The sequence below is a fragment of the Cucurbita pepo genome, chromosome LG09 (assembly GCF_002806865.2).
Source record: "Cucurbita pepo subsp. pepo cultivar mu-cu-16 chromosome LG09, ASM280686v2, whole genome shotgun sequence".
In the NCBI taxonomy this organism is placed as follows: Eukaryota; Viridiplantae; Streptophyta; class Magnoliopsida; order Cucurbitales; family Cucurbitaceae; genus Cucurbita; species Cucurbita pepo.
Genome location: NC_036646.1, coordinates 4,199,473 through 4,214,927, shown reverse-complemented (window position 1 = coordinate 4,214,927; position 15,455 = coordinate 4,199,473). Strand labels below are relative to the sequence as shown.

At 39.7% G+C, this 15,455-nt stretch overlaps 7 non-coding genes across 7 annotated transcripts; all 7 read left to right on the top strand.

The window, feature by feature from the left end:
* Nucleotides 1–3,399: 3,399 nt before the first annotated feature.
* Nucleotides 3,400–3,471, top strand: TRNAW-CCA. The gene has a single exon. It is a non-coding gene; the product is annotated as a tRNA-Trp (tRNA).
* A 2,818-nt stretch (nucleotides 3,472–6,289) lies between these two features.
* TRNAW-CCA lies at nucleotides 6,290–6,361 on the top strand. The gene has a single exon. It is a non-coding gene; the product is annotated as a tRNA-Trp (tRNA).
* Nucleotides 6,362–10,641: 4,280 nt separating this feature from the next.
* On the top strand, nucleotides 10,642–10,713 carry TRNAW-CCA. The gene has a single exon. It is a non-coding gene; the product is annotated as a tRNA-Trp (tRNA).
* Nucleotides 10,714–12,975: 2,262 nt separating this feature from the next.
* On the top strand, nucleotides 12,976–13,047 carry TRNAW-CCA. The gene has a single exon. It is a non-coding gene; the product is annotated as a tRNA-Trp (tRNA).
* A 244-nt stretch (nucleotides 13,048–13,291) lies between these two features.
* TRNAW-CCA lies at nucleotides 13,292–13,363 on the top strand. Its single transcript has one exon. It is a non-coding gene; the product is annotated as a tRNA-Trp (tRNA).
* Nucleotides 13,364–14,749: 1,386 nt separating this feature from the next.
* Nucleotides 14,750–14,821, top strand: TRNAW-CCA. Its single transcript has one exon. It is a non-coding gene; the product is annotated as a tRNA-Trp (tRNA).
* A 199-nt stretch (nucleotides 14,822–15,020) lies between these two features.
* TRNAW-CCA lies at nucleotides 15,021–15,092 on the top strand. Its single transcript has one exon. It is a non-coding gene; the product is annotated as a tRNA-Trp (tRNA).
* Nucleotides 15,093–15,455: the final 363 nt, after the last annotated feature.

Sequence of the window (15,455 nt, the reverse complement as noted above, 5' to 3'; positions counted from 1 at the left end):
AGCCTCCTCGAAGGCATAGTAAAAAATGACTAAGACTCCAAAAAACTTGGTCGTGCCAATAGATTGGTACATGCCTTAAACTTAGTCGTGTTAATAGATTGGTAAATCTTCAAATGTCGAACAAAGAACTCCAAAAGAAAAGGAGTCGAGCCTCCTCGAAGGCATAGTAAAAAATGACTAAGACTCCAAAAGAAAAAGGAGTTGAGCTTCGGTTAAGGGGAGGCGTACTTTGTTCGAGGGGAGGTGTTGGATGATGAAAGTCCCGCATCGACTAATTTAGAGAATGATCATGAGTTTATAATAAAAAAATACTCGTGGACAATATCGTACAATTGTAGAGAATTGTGTTCATCTAACAAATATCACATTTAAAAAATACTATGAGATATAGATAGATGATTACGCATAATAACTTTTAATTTTTTTATTTTTTATTTTCGGTTAGACGTTGAGTTATATGATATTTAAGTCGTGGTGTTTATTTCTTTACTTATAGCCATATAGTGTTGCTTTCCATTTTTCTTTCAACCTTACTTTCAAACTCTCTTTCAAAAATCTCTCTCCCCCGTTTTCTAAAACGTTCTTCTCAAAACAGGTCCAGAGGCTTGAGCATACATTGCTCGACCATAGGCGACGCGAATCCAAATTGGCTTGACTCACTCAGTATTGGGAGTGAGTGCTGCACAATCTCCAAAGTCCACAGTCAAGAAAAGTGCGATTGTGACACCATTCACCGAGAATATTAGATTAAGAGATAGACCGAAAACCCTAAATCACCTGAAATACTCACACTGAAACTCGGTAATATTCCCAAACAACCCATTTCATTTGAAACCATCATATTTTTCAATTTTCTTCCACTTTCATCTCAATTTGATCTTCCTCTAGTCTCTTCAGCTCCATTTCGTCTCCTCTCATAGAAGTTATCGATCATTCACATTTTTTAGACATTTATTTCCATCCGTTGGATGATGAAAGTCTCACATCGGCTCATTTCGGGAATGCTCATGAGTTTATAATCAAATAATATTATCTACATGGGTACGAGACTTTTTGGGAAGCACAAAACAAAGCCATGAGAGCTTAGGCTCAAAGTGGACAATATTATTATCGAGAGTCGTTCGTCTAACACCTTCCATTGTATGTGATTTTGAATTATTTCCATCAAGTATTTCAATTATTTACATTTATTCAAGAACTTACCCCTTGAAAATAGAGAAATTAAAAAAAAAAAATTTTAAAAAATGCATAAATCTAATTGATTAATTTTTTTTTAAATGTTTATAAAGGTTTTAAAAAAGTTTTAAGAATATTAATGAAAATTTTTATTTTTTTTAAATTAAAGTTAAGAATATTTTATTATTATTATTATTTTTAAATTTAAACATATTTTTTAATTTTTTTTAAAAGGATATTTTAAAAAGTATTAGGAACAGAAAATATAAAATTATAAGGATATTTTTAATTGTTTACATAAAATAAAAAAAAAAGGATATTTTTATTAATTTATGAAAAATAAAACAAAAAATTATTTATTCTTCTTATTTTAAATCTAATTTATAGTTTTACTCATTATAGCTATTAAAATAAATATTAAAACCTAAATTTTGCGTGTTCAATTAACTTCGGGTTTAAGTTTTTTTTCATTCTCTTCCAGCATGGTTTTTTTCGTGTCCGTCGTTTGACCGTGAATCCGAGACTTTGTCTCTCAGACTCAGCTTTTCTAACCTTTTACTCTTTGTCTCTTTCTCAGTCCTTCACCTCTTACCGTCTCACTTTCTCAGTCTCTCACTCTCATACTTCGACTCTTCTCTTTGCGACACTGCGACGCTGTAGTCTCGACTCTCTCCATCTCTTAATCTTGATCTCGATCTCTCTTCGTCTTTGGTACTCGGTCTCTCCTTCTCGTCTCTCAATCTCTCCTAGTCCCTGTGCTTTAATAAAACTGAAATGCATCTCTATACTTTGCACTCTCCACTTCATTATTTGTGGCTAGATAGGTGCCATTTTTTTGGACAGAAGGTTGGTTAAGTGGCATAGAGGGTTAGTTAAAGTTTTAAAAAAAATTGGAACAACCCAAACCCAACCTGAAAATTTTCGGGTTGTGTTGGGTTCGGTTGTGAAAATTTTCGGGTTGGGTTGGGTAAAAAAAAAATCCTCAACCCAACCCATTCTGGACGATGTACACCCCTACTGCGTAGCACTGGAACTAGAGTGACATATTGATAAGGGATTTGGGGCGCAATGGTGGCGCATCTGACTATAGATTAGAAGGTTGCGTTTTCGAGTTCAAGTTTTTTTCTTTCTTATCGATTAGGTGACTCTAGATCAAAAGGTTATGTGTTTAATTCACATCTTCTAGTTCTTCTTTCACTCTTATGGATCTTCCAAATTTAACCAGCAATGGTAACGCGTTTGACTCCAGATCAGAAGGTTGCGTGTTCGATTCACGTCGAGTTTAAATTCTTATAAACTAGAGTGACATAACGATTAGGGATACGTGGTGCAAGGACATACCGATTAGGGATACGTGGTGCAATGATAGCGAGTTTGACTCCAAATTAGGTTGTGTGTTTGATTCACGTTGGGTTCAAGTTCTTCTTTCACTCGTTTTGACAGTTGCGTGTTCGATTCATGTTGGTTCAGGTTCTTCTTTCACTCTTGGAATTAGAAGTGGCATATCAATAAGGGATCCGTGGCCCAATGGTAGCGCGTCTGACTCCCGATTAAAAGATTGCATGTTAGGTTCAAGTTTTTTTTTTCTCACTCTTTTTCTAGCATGACATCCTTTGATAATTATGAATATTCCAAATTTAACCTTGGCCATTGTATATTGGGCTTGGGTATAATTTACCGGCCGCGTAGCATTGAAACTAGAGTGACATATCGGTAAGGGATTTGTGGCACAATGATAGCACATCTGACTCCAGATTAGAAGGTTGCGTGTTTGATTCATGTCGGGTTCAAGTTCTTTTTTTCACTCTTTTTCTAGCATGGCTTAGGGATCCGTGGTGCAATGATAGCAAATTAATTCTTATAAACTAGAGTGACATTTTGATTAGGGATCCGTAGAGCAATGGTAGCGCGTCTAACTCCAGCTCACTTATAAACTAGAGTGACATACTGATTAGGGATCCGTGGCGCAATGGTAGCGCATTTGGCTCAAGATCAGAAAGTTGCGCGGTCTTTTTCTAATATGACATCTTTAACCTCGACAATTGTATATTGGGCATGGACATAATTTAACGGCCGCGTAACCCTGGAACTAGAGTAACATACTGATAAGGGATCCATGGCACAATGGTAGCGCACTCTAGATCAGAAAGTTGTGTTGTATATTGGGCTTGGTTATAATTTATAGGCCACATATTATTGGAACTAGAGTGACATATTAAGAAGGGATTTGTGGCGCAATGGTAGTGTGTTTGACTCCAAATCAGAAGGTTGCATGTTCGATTCACGTCGGGTTCAAGTTCTTCTTTCACTCTTTTACGATCATGGCTTAGGGATCCGTGGCACAATGGTAGCGCTCTAGATCAGAAAGTTGCGTTGTATATTGGGCTTGGGTATAATTTACAAGTCGCGTAGTATTGGAACTNAAAGTGCGATTGTGACACCATTCACCGAGAATATTAGATTAAGAGATAGACCGAAAACCCTAAATCACCTGAAATACTCACACTGAAACTCGGTAATATTCCCAAACAACCCATTTCATTTGAAACCATCATATTTTTCAATTTTCTTCCACTTTCATCTCAATTTGATCTTCCTCTAGTCTCTTCAGCTCCATTTCGTCTCCTCTCATAGAAGTTATCGATCATTCACATTTTTTAGACATTTATTTCCATCCGTTGGATGATGAAAGTCTCACATCGGCTCATTTCGGGAATGCTCATGAGTTTATAATCAAATAATATTATCTACATGGGTACGAGACTTTTTGGGAAGCACAAAACAAAGCCATGAGAGCTTAGGCTCAAAGTGGACAATATTATTATCGAGAGTCGTTCGTCTAACACCTTCCATTGTATGTGATTTTGAATTATTTCCATCAAGTATTTCAATTATTTACATTTATTCAAGAACTTACCCCTTGAAAATAGAGAAATTAAAAAAAAAAAATTTTAAAAAATGCATAAATCTAATTGATTAATTTTTTTTTAAATGTTTATAAAGGTTTTAAAAAAGTTTTAAGAATATTAATGAAAATTTTTATTTTTTTTAAATTAAAGTTAAGAATATTTTATTATTATTATTATTTTTAAATTTAAACATATTTTTTAATTTTTTTTAAAAGGATATTTTAAAAAGTATTAGGAACAGAAAATATAAAATTATAAGGATATTTTTAATTGTTTACATAAAATAAAAAAAAAAGGATATTTTTATTAATTTATGAAAAATAAAACAAAAAATTATTTATTCTTCTTATTTTAAATCTAATTTATAGTTTTACTCATTATAGCTATTAAAATAAATATTAAAACCTAAATTTTGCGTGTTCAATTAACTTCGGGTTTAAGTTTTTTTTCATTCTCTTCCAGCATGGTTTTTTTCGTGTCCGTCGTTTGACCGTGAATCCGAGACTTTGTCTCTCAGACTCAGCTTTTCTAACCTTTTACTCTTTGTCTCTTTCTCAGTCCTTCACCTCTTACCGTCTCACTTTCTCAGTCTCTCACTCTCATACTTCGACTCTTCTCTTTGCGACACTGCGACGCTGTAGTCTCGACTCTCTCCATCTCTTAATCTTGATCTCGATCTCTCTTCGTCTTTGGTACTCGGTCTCTCCTTCTCGTCTCTCAATCTCTCCTAGTCCCTGTGCTTTAATAAAACTGAAATGCATCTCTATACTTTGCACTCTCCACTTCATTATTTGTGGCTAGATAGGTGCCATTTTTTTGGACAGAAGGTTGGTTAAGTGGCATAGAGGGTTAGTTAAAGTTTTAAAAAAAATTGGAACAACCCAAACCCAACCTGAAAATTTTCGGGTTGTGTTGGGTTCGGTTGTGAAAATTTTCGGGTTGGGTTGGGTAAAAAAAAAATCCTCAACCCAACCCATTCTGGACGATGTACACCCCTACTGCGTAGCACTGGAACTAGAGTGACATATTGATAAGGGATTTGGGGCGCAATGGTGGCGCATCTGACTATAGATTAGAAGGTTGCGTTTTCGAGTTCAAGTTTTTTTCTTTCTTATCGATTAGGTGACTCTAGATCAAAAGGTTATGTGTTTAATTCACATCTTCTAGTTCTTCTTTCACTCTTATGGATCTTCCAAATTTAACCAGCAATGGTAACGCGTTTGACTCCAGATCAGAAGGTTGCGTGTTCGATTCACGTCGAGTTTAAATTCTTATAAACTAGAGTGACATAACGATTAGGGATACGTGGTGCAAGGACATACCGATTAGGGATACGTGGTGCAATGATAGCGAGTTTGACTCCAAATTAGGTTGTGTGTTTGATTCACGTTGGGTTCAAGTTCTTCTTTCACTCGTTTTGACAGTTGCGTGTTCGATTCATGTTGGTTCAGGTTCTTCTTTCACTCTTGGAATTAGAAGTGGCATATCAATAAGGGATCCGTGGCCCAATGGTAGCGCGTCTGACTCCCGATTAAAAGATTGCATGTTAGGTTCAAGTTTTTTTTTTCTCACTCTTTTTCTAGCATGACATCCTTTGATAATTATGAATATTCCAAATTTAACCTTGGCCATTGTATATTGGGCTTGGGTATAATTTACCGGCCGCGTAGCATTGAAACTAGAGTGACATATCGGTAAGGGATTTGTGGCACAATGATAGCACATCTGACTCCAGATTAGAAGGTTGCGTGTTTGATTCATGTCGGGTTCAAGTTCTTTTTTTCACTCTTTTTCTAGCATGGCTTAGGGATCCGTGGTGCAATGATAGCAAATTAATTCTTATAAACTAGAGTGACATTTTGATTAGGGATCCGTAGAGCAATGGTAGCGCGTCTAACTCCAGCTCACTTATAAACTAGAGTGACATACTGATTAGGGATCCGTGGCGCAATGGTAGCGCATTTGGCTCAAGATCAGAAAGTTGCGCGGTCTTTTTCTAATATGACATCTTTAACCTCGACAATTGTATATTGGGCATGGACATAATTTAACGGCCGCGTAACCCTGGAACTAGAGTAACATACTGATAAGGGATCCATGGCACAATGGTAGCGCACTCTAGATCAGAAAGTTGTGTTGTATATTGGGCTTGGTTATAATTTATAGGCCACATATTATTGGAACTAGAGTGACATATTAAGAAGGGATTTGTGGCGCAATGGTAGTGTGTTTGACTCCAAATCAGAAGGTTGCATGTTCGATTCACGTCGGGTTCAAGTTCTTCTTTCACTCTTTTACGATCATGGCTTAGGGATCCGTGGCACAATGGTAGCGCTCTAGATCAGAAAGTTGCGTTGTATATTGGGCTTGGGTATAATTTACAAGTCGCGTAGTATTGGAACTCGAGTGACATATTGATAAGGGATTTGTGGTGCAATGGTAGTACATCTAACTTCAGATTAGAAGGTTGCATGTTCAATTCACGTCGGGTTCAACTTCTTCTTTCACTTTTTTTTCTATCATGGCTTAGGGATCCGTGGTGCAATGATAGCGAGTTAATTCTTATAAACTAGAGTGACATACTGAGCATATCTAACTCCTAATTTACTAGAGTGAAATCTAACTCCAGATCACTTTATAAAAAGAGTGACGATCCGTGGCGCAATGGTAGCGCGTCTAACTCGACATCACTTTATAACTAGAGTGACATACTCATTAGGGATCCGTGGCGCAACGGTAGCGCATCTGACTCTAGATTAGAAGGTTGCACGATCTTTTTCTAACATGACATCTTTAACTTCGACAATTGTATATTGGGCATGGGCATAATTTACAGGCCGCGTAGCACTGGAACTAGAGTGACATACTGATAAGGGATCCGTGGCGCAATGGTAGCGCACTCTAGATCAGAAAGTTGCGTTGAATATTGGGCTTGGGTATAATTTTTAGGCCACGTAGCATTGGAAATAGAGTGACATATTGATAAGAGATTCGTGGCGCAATGGTAGCACGTCTGACTAAAGATTAGAAGGTTGCATATTTGATTCACGTCGGGTTCAAGTTCTTTTTTCACTCTTTTACGATCATGGCTTAGGGATCCGTGGCACAATGGTAGCGCACTCTAGATCAGAAAGTTGCGTTCTATATTGGGCTTGGGTATAATTTAGAGCCCGTAGCATTGGAACTAGAGTGACATATTGATAAGAGATTCGTGGCGCAATGGTAGTGCGTTTGACTCTAGCGCGTCTGACTCCAGATCAGAAGGTTGCACGGTGTTTTTCTAACAATGACATCTTAACCTCGACATTGTTGGGTTTCATGTCCTAAAACTCATAGTTTGTAAACAAAAACATATTCTATTTTCAATAAAGTTATTATTGTTGTTTATTGAGTAAAGATTGTTATTGAATAAAGTGAACTTTACGATCATTAATCTAAATCCAATAAACTAAGAACACTCTGGCTATAGTATGATTACTTGAACTATATGTAGGACATAAGAGTGGATCAAGTTCAAGTATATAGTCAAAATGATCTATAGTATAAGGATAAGGCTGAGTACCTTATTCTGGGGACACTATGGATGCGGCCCACTTTTGTATATGATATAAACAATGCGATCACTAAATTGTGCATGTGGAGACATGTGAGTGGGGGCGTCCTATGCAATGAGTATTGCATAAGATCGGACCATGAAGAAAACCACTCTCACTTTATAAAGTCGTTTACTGTTGAGACTGATTTTCTTTTCATTCGATAACCTAGGTAACTCGGTTTTAATCCTGAGCTAACCATGAACTCCTGTTTATTCGGAATTATCCTTAGATTTGCATGGGTGAGAGTGGCTCTAGTTCGCCGACTCAACAGGCCTCCCATTTCAGGGGTAAGACTGGGTGAATGGCTGGGGACGTGGGGTGCAAGATGGAATTCACTCCTACCCACTTTTAGGGATAGAAGAAAGGTAGTTCCCTTAAGCACTGACTCCAGGTCTTGAACAAGGGGCCCCACCCTCTCATTGGCCTGAGAGGGATTCGGTTTACTGGTTGGACCACAAACCAATTGTTTATTAGAGGATCAGTGAGACATAAGGAACAAGAAGTAACTTCAGGGGTAAAACGGTAAATTGACCCAGCTCTAGTTACGAACAACCTGTGAAGGATCGACTTACTAATCATGGTTATATCAAATGGACAGAAATATATCTATAGTGAGGGGAGTGCAACTACTAGGCTATAGTGGAGTGTCCTAGTAGTTAACGAATGTTGGTTAACCAGGTTAATGAGTTTAATCGGTTAATCTTGGATCGTTGGAGCCCATGATCTATAGGTCCATTAGGTCCCTCTGCTAGCTCATATCGGACTAAACCATAGAACAGTGTGACGAGTGAGTTCGAAGTGTTCGAATTCAAATTAGGGAATATGCGCTACATATATACGATATATTTAACCGCATTTTTGTTTTATTTACGAATTAAACAAAAAGAGAGAATCTGAGATATTTAAATAAGATTTAAATATCTTAATCAATTATGTGTCGGAATTGATTGGGATTGGCATTTGAATTAATATTAAATATTAATTAAATAGTTTAATTAATCATTTAATGTTACTTTAATTTGAAATTCATTATTCAAATTAATTGTTGAATTAAAATGAAGAAAGTCAAAATGTTGACTTCATTTAATGGAAAAATCCATGTTAGTGGAATTTTGAGGTGTCAAAATTTGGTTTAACCAAACTTGCATGTTTGCCAAATAAACCCCACAAGTTTGAGTGGAATTTTGAGTGTCAAAATTTGGTTAACTCAAACATGCATGCTTGCCACATAATCCCAAACATTTGAGTGGAATTTTGAGTGTCAAAATTTGGTGATCTCAAATTTGCATGAACATGCAAACATGACTCTTTAAATAGAGTGATCATGGTACATGGAAGGTCTTCTTCTTCTTGGTGAAAAACCTTGAGAAAAACCTCTCACAAACACTCTCTTCACATATACAAAATCCCTCCCAAGTTTAGTCACTCACCGGATTCCACAATCCCGTTCTAAGGCCGGAGGATAGTGGAGAAGACACTAGTGGTGGTTCGAAACCGGTTCGTGAGGAAAAAGGAGTTTGAACTACAAAAGGTTAGTATCTAAACTCATTAAGTTTTAATACTTGTGAACATGCTAGTTATTTACTATAATTGATGTTCTAAAAGTGCCTAAGATCCAAATTGCTTCCGCATGTGTTATATTAACACCATCAGACATCACTAGAGTGACAGATTGATTAGAGATCCGTGGCGCAACGGTAGCGCATCTAAATCCAGACTAGAAGGTTGCACGACAATTGTATATTGGGTATAGGCATAATTTACAGGCCACGTAGCACTAGAACTAGAGTGACATACTGATAAGGGATCCGTGGCGCAATAGTAGCGCACTCTAGATCAGAAAGTTGCATTGTATATTGGGCTTGGGTATAATTTACAGGCCGCGTAGCACTAGAACTAGAGTGACATACTGATAAGGGATGATTAGGGATCCGTGGCGCAATGGTAACGCACTCTAGATCAGAAAGTTGCGTTGTATATTGGGCTTGGGTATAATTTACAGGCTGCGTAGCATTGGAACTAGAGTGACATACTGATAAGGGATCCGTGGCGCAATGGCAGCACACTCTAGATCAGAAAGTTGCGTTGTATATTGGGCTTGGGTATAATTTACCGGCCGTGTAACATTGGAACTAGAGTGACATATCGATAAGGGATCCGTGGCGCAATGGTAGAGCGTCTAGCTCCAGATCAAAAGGTTGCGTGTTTGATTCACGTTGCGTTCAAGTTCTTCTTTCACTCTTTTACGATCATGGGATAGGGATCCGTGGCACAATGGTAGCGCACTTTAGATCAGAAAGTTGCGTTGTATATTGGGTTTGGGTATAATTTACAGGCCACGTAGCATTGGAACTAGAGTGACATATCGACAAGGTATCCGTGGCACAATGGTAGCGCGTCTGACTCAAGATTAGTAGGTTGCGTGTTAGATTCATGTTGGGTTCAAATTCTTCTTTCACTCTTTTTCGATCATGGCTTTGGGATCCATGGGGGCAACGGTAACGCGTTTGACTCCAGATCAGAAGGTTGCAGAGTCTTTTTCTAACATGACATCTTTAACCTTGATAATTGTATATTGGGCATGGGCTGTCTTTTTCTAACATGACATCTTTAACCTCGATAATTGTATATTGGGCATGGGCGGTCTTTTTCTAACATGGCATCTTTAACCTCGATAATTGTATATTGGGCATGGCCATAATTTACGGGCCGCGTAGCACTGGAACTAGAGTGACATACTGACAAGGGATCCGTGGCACAATGGTAGCGCACTCTAAATTAGAAAGTTGCGTTGTATATTGGGCTTGGGTATAATTTATAGGCTGCGTAGCATTGGAATTAGAGTGACATATTGATAAGGGATCCGTGGCGCAATGGTAGCGCGTCTGACTCCAGATCAACCGTGTTCGATTCACGTTGGGTTCAAGTTCTTGTTTCCCTCTTTTTCGATCATGGCTTAAGTATCCGTGGGGCAACGGTAGCGTGTCTGACTCCAGATCAGAAGGTTGCGTGTTCGATTCACGTCGGGTTCAAGTTCTTGTTCCCACTTTTTCGGTCATGGCTTAGGGATCCGTGCCACAATGGTAGTGCACTCTAGATCAGAAAGTTGCGTTGTATATTGGGCTTGGGTATAATTTACCGGCCGTGTAACATTGGAACTAGAGTGACATATCGATAAGGGATCCGTGGCGCAATGGTAGAGCGTCTAGCTCCAGATCAAAAGGTTGCGTGTTTGATTCACGTTGCGTTCAAGTTCTTCTTTCACTCTTTTACGATCATGGGATAGGGATCCGTGGCACAATGGTAGCGCACTTTAGATCAGAAAGTTGCGTTGTATATTGGGTTTGGGTATAATTTACAGGCCACGTAGCATTGGAACTAGAGTGACATATCGACAAGGTATCCGTGGCACAATGGTAGCGCGTCTGACTCAAGATTAGTAGGTTGCGTGTTAGATTCATGTTGGGTTCAAATTCTTCTTTCACTCTTTTTCGATCATGGCTTTGGGATCCATGGGGGCAACGGTAACGCGTTTGACTCCAGATCAGAAGGTTGCAGAGTCTTTTTCTAACATGACATCTTTAACCTTGATAATTGTATATTGGGCATGGGCTGTCTTTTTCTAACATGACATCTTTAACCTCGATAATTGTATATTGGGCATGGGCGGTCTTTTTCTAACATGGCATCTTTAACCTCGATAATTGTATATTGGGCATGGCCATAATTTACGGGCCGCGTAGCACTGGAACTAGAGTGACATACTGACAAGGGATCCGTGGCACAATGGTAGCGCACTCTAAATTAGAAAGTTGCGTTGTATATTGGGCTTGGGTATAATTTATAGGCTGCGTAGCATTGGAATTAGAGTGACATATTGATAAGGGATCCGTGGCGCAATGGTAGCGCGTCTGACTCCAGATCAACCGTGTTCGATTCACGTTGGGTTCAAGTTCTTGTTTCCCTCTTTTTCGATCATGGCTTAAGTATCCGTGGGGCAACGGTCGCGTGTCTGACTCCAGATCAGAAGGTTGCACAGTCTTTTTCTATCATGACATCTTTAACCTCGATAATTGTATATTGGGCATGGGCATAATTTACGGGCCAGAGCACTCTAGATCAGAAAGTTGCGTTGTATATTTCGCTTGGGTATAATTTACAGTCCGCGTAGTATTGGANATCGATAAGGGATCCGTGGCGCAATGGTAGAGCGTCTAGCTCCAGATCAAAAGGTTGCGTGTTTGATTCACGTTGCGTTCAAGTTCTTCTTTCACTCTTTTACGATCATGGGATAGGGATCCGTGGCACAATGGTAGCGCACTTTAGATCAGAAAGTTGCGTTGTATATTGGGTTTGGGTATAATTTACAGGCCACGTAGCATTGGAACTAGAGTGACATATCGACAAGGTATCCGTGGCACAATGGTAGCGCGTCTGACTCAAGATTAGTAGGTTGCGTGTTAGATTCATGTTGGGTTCAAATTCTTCTTTCACTCTTTTTCGATCATGGCTTTGGGATCCATGGGGGCAACGGTAACGCGTTTGACTCCAGATCAGAAGGTTGCAGAGTCTTTTTCTAACATGACATCTTTAACCTTGATAATTGTATATTGGGCATGGGCTGTCTTTTTCTAACATGACATCTTTAACCTCGATAATTGTATATTGGGCATGGGCGGTCTTTTTCTAACATGGCATCTTTAACCTCGATAATTGTATATTGGGCATGGCCATAATTTACGGGCCGCGTAGCACTGGAACTAGAGTGACATACTGACAAGGGATCCGTGGCACAATGGTAGCGCACTCTAAATTAGAAAGTTGCGTTGTATATTGGGCTTGGGTATAATTTATAGGCTGCGTAGCATTGGAATTAGAGTGACATATTGATAAGGGATCCGTGGCGCAATGGTAGCGCGTCTGACTCCAGATCAACCGTGTTCGATTCACGTTGGGTTCAAGTTCTTGTTTCCCTCTTTTTCGATCATGGCTTAAGTATCCGTGGGGCAACGGTCGCGTGTCTGACTCCAGATCAGAAGGTTGCACAGTCTTTTTCTATCATGACATCTTTAACCTCGATAATTGTATATTGGGCATGGGCATAATTTACGGGCCGCGTAGCACTGGAACTAGAGTGACATACTGACAAGGGATCCNACCTCGATAATTGTATATTGGGCATGGGCATAATTTACGGGCCAGAGCACTCTAGATCAGAAAGTTGCGTTGTATATTTCGCTTGGGTATAATTTACAGTCTGTGTAGTATTGGAACTAGAGTGACATATTGATAAGGGATCCGTGGTGCAATGGTAGTGCGTCTAACTCCAGATTAGAAAGTTGCGTGTTCGATTCACGTCGGGTTCATGTTCTTGTTTCCTAGTTTTTGTATCATGGCTTAGGGTGGCACAACGGTAGCGCGTCTGACTCCAGATTAGAAGGTTGCACGGTCTTTTTCTAACATGACATCTTTAACCTCGATAATTGTATATTGGGCATGGGCATAATTTACGGGCCAGAGCACTCTAGATCAGAAAGTTGCGTTGTATATTTCGCTTGGGTATAATTTACAGTCTGTGTAGTATTGGAACTAGAGTGACATATTGATAAGGGATCCGTGGTGCAATGGTAGTGCGTCTAACTCCAGATTAGAAAGTTGCGTGTTCGATTCACGTCGGGTTCATGTTCTTGTTTCCTAGTTTTTGTATCATGGCTTAGGGTGGCACAACGGTAGCGCGTCTGACTCCAGATTAGAAGGTTGCACGGTCTTTTTCTAACATGACATCTTTAACCTCGATAATTGTATATTGGGCATGGGCATAATTTACGGGCCGCGTAGCACCGGAACTAGAGTGACATACTGACAAGGGATCCGTGCCACAATGGTAGTGCACTCTAGATTAGAAATTTGCGTTGTATATTGGGCTTGGGTATAATTTAACGGCCACGTAACATTGGAACTAGAGTGACATATTGATAAGGGATCCGTGGTGCAATGGTAGTGCATCTGACTCCAGATCAAAAGGTTGTGTGTTCGATTCACGTCAAGTTCAAGTTCTTGTTTCCCAATTTTATTATCATGGCTGAGGAAAGTTGCGTTGTATATTGGGCTTGGGTATAATTTACAGTCCACGAAGCATTGGAACTAGAGTGACATATCGGTAAGGGATCCGTGGCGCAATGGTAGCGCGTTTGACTCTAGATCCGAAGGTTGCGTCTTTGATTCACGTCGGGTTCATGTTCTTGTTTCACACTTTTTTTTATCATGGCTTAGGGATCTGCGGCACAACTCCAGATCAGAAGGTTGCACGGTCTTTTTCTAGCATGACATTTTTAACCTCGATAATTGTATATTGGGCATGGGCATAATTTACGGGCCAGAGCACTCTAGATCAGAAAGTTGCGTTGTATATTTCGCTTGGGTATAATTTACAGTCCGCGTAGTATTGGAACTAGAGTGACATATTGATAAGGGATTCGTGGTGCAATGGCAGTGTGTCTGACTCCAGATTAGAAGGTTGCTTGTTCGATTCACGTCGGGATCAAGTTCTTCTTTCCCACTTTTTTTATATCACGGCTTAGGGATCCGTGGCACAACGGTAGCGCGTCTGACTCCAGATTAGAGGTTGCACGGTCTTTTTCTAACATGGCATCTTTAACCTCGATAATTGTATATTGGGCATGGGCATAATTTACGGGCCGCGTAGCACGGGAACTAGAGTGACATACTGACAAGGGATACGTGCAACAATGGTAGTGCACTCTAGATCAGAAAGTTGCGTTGTATATTGGGCTTGGGTATAGCTTAACGGCCACGTAGCATTGGAACTAGAGTGACATATTGATAAGGGATCTGTGGTGCAATGGTAGTGCATCTGACTCCCATCACAAGGTTGTGTGTTCGATTCACGTCGAGTTCAAGTTCTTGTTTCCCAATTTTTTTATCATGGCTGAGGAAAGTTGCGTTGTATATTTTTTTATCATGGCTGAGGAAAGTTGCGTTGTATATTTCGCTTGGGTATAATTTACAGTCCACGTAGCATTGGAACTAGAGTGACAAATTGATAAGGGATTTGTGGCGCAATGGTAGCGCATCTGACTCCAGATCAGAAGGTTGCGTGTTCGATTAACGTTGGGTTCAAGTTCTTGTTTCCCACTTTTTTTTATCATGGCTTAGGGATCCGTGGCACAACTCCAGATCAGAAGGTTGCACGGTCTTTTTCTAACATGACATCTTTAAGGCCGCAGAGCACTCTAGATTAGAAAGTTGCGTTGTATATTTCGCTTGGGTATAATTTATAGTCCGCGTAGCATTGGAACTAGAGTGACATATTGATAAGGGATCCGTGGCTCAATGATAGTGCGTCTGACTCCAGATCAGAAGGTTACGTGTTCGATTCACTTCGGGTTCAAGTTCTTGTTGCCCACATTTTCGATCATGGCTTAGGGATCCGTGGAACAACGGTAGCACGTCTGACTCCAGATCAGAAGGTTGCACGGTCTTTTTCTAACATGACATCTTTAACCTCGATAATTGTATATTGGGCATGGGCATAATTTACGGGCCGCGTAGCACTGGAACTAGAGTGACATACTGACAAGGGATCCAACACAATGGTAGCGCACTTTAGATCAGAAAGTTGCGTTGTATATTGAGCTTGGGTTTATTACCGGCCGCGTAGCATTGGAACTAGACTGACATATCGATAAGGGATCCGTGGCTTAATGATAGCGCGTCTGACTCCAGATCAGAAGGTTGCGTGTTTGATTCACGT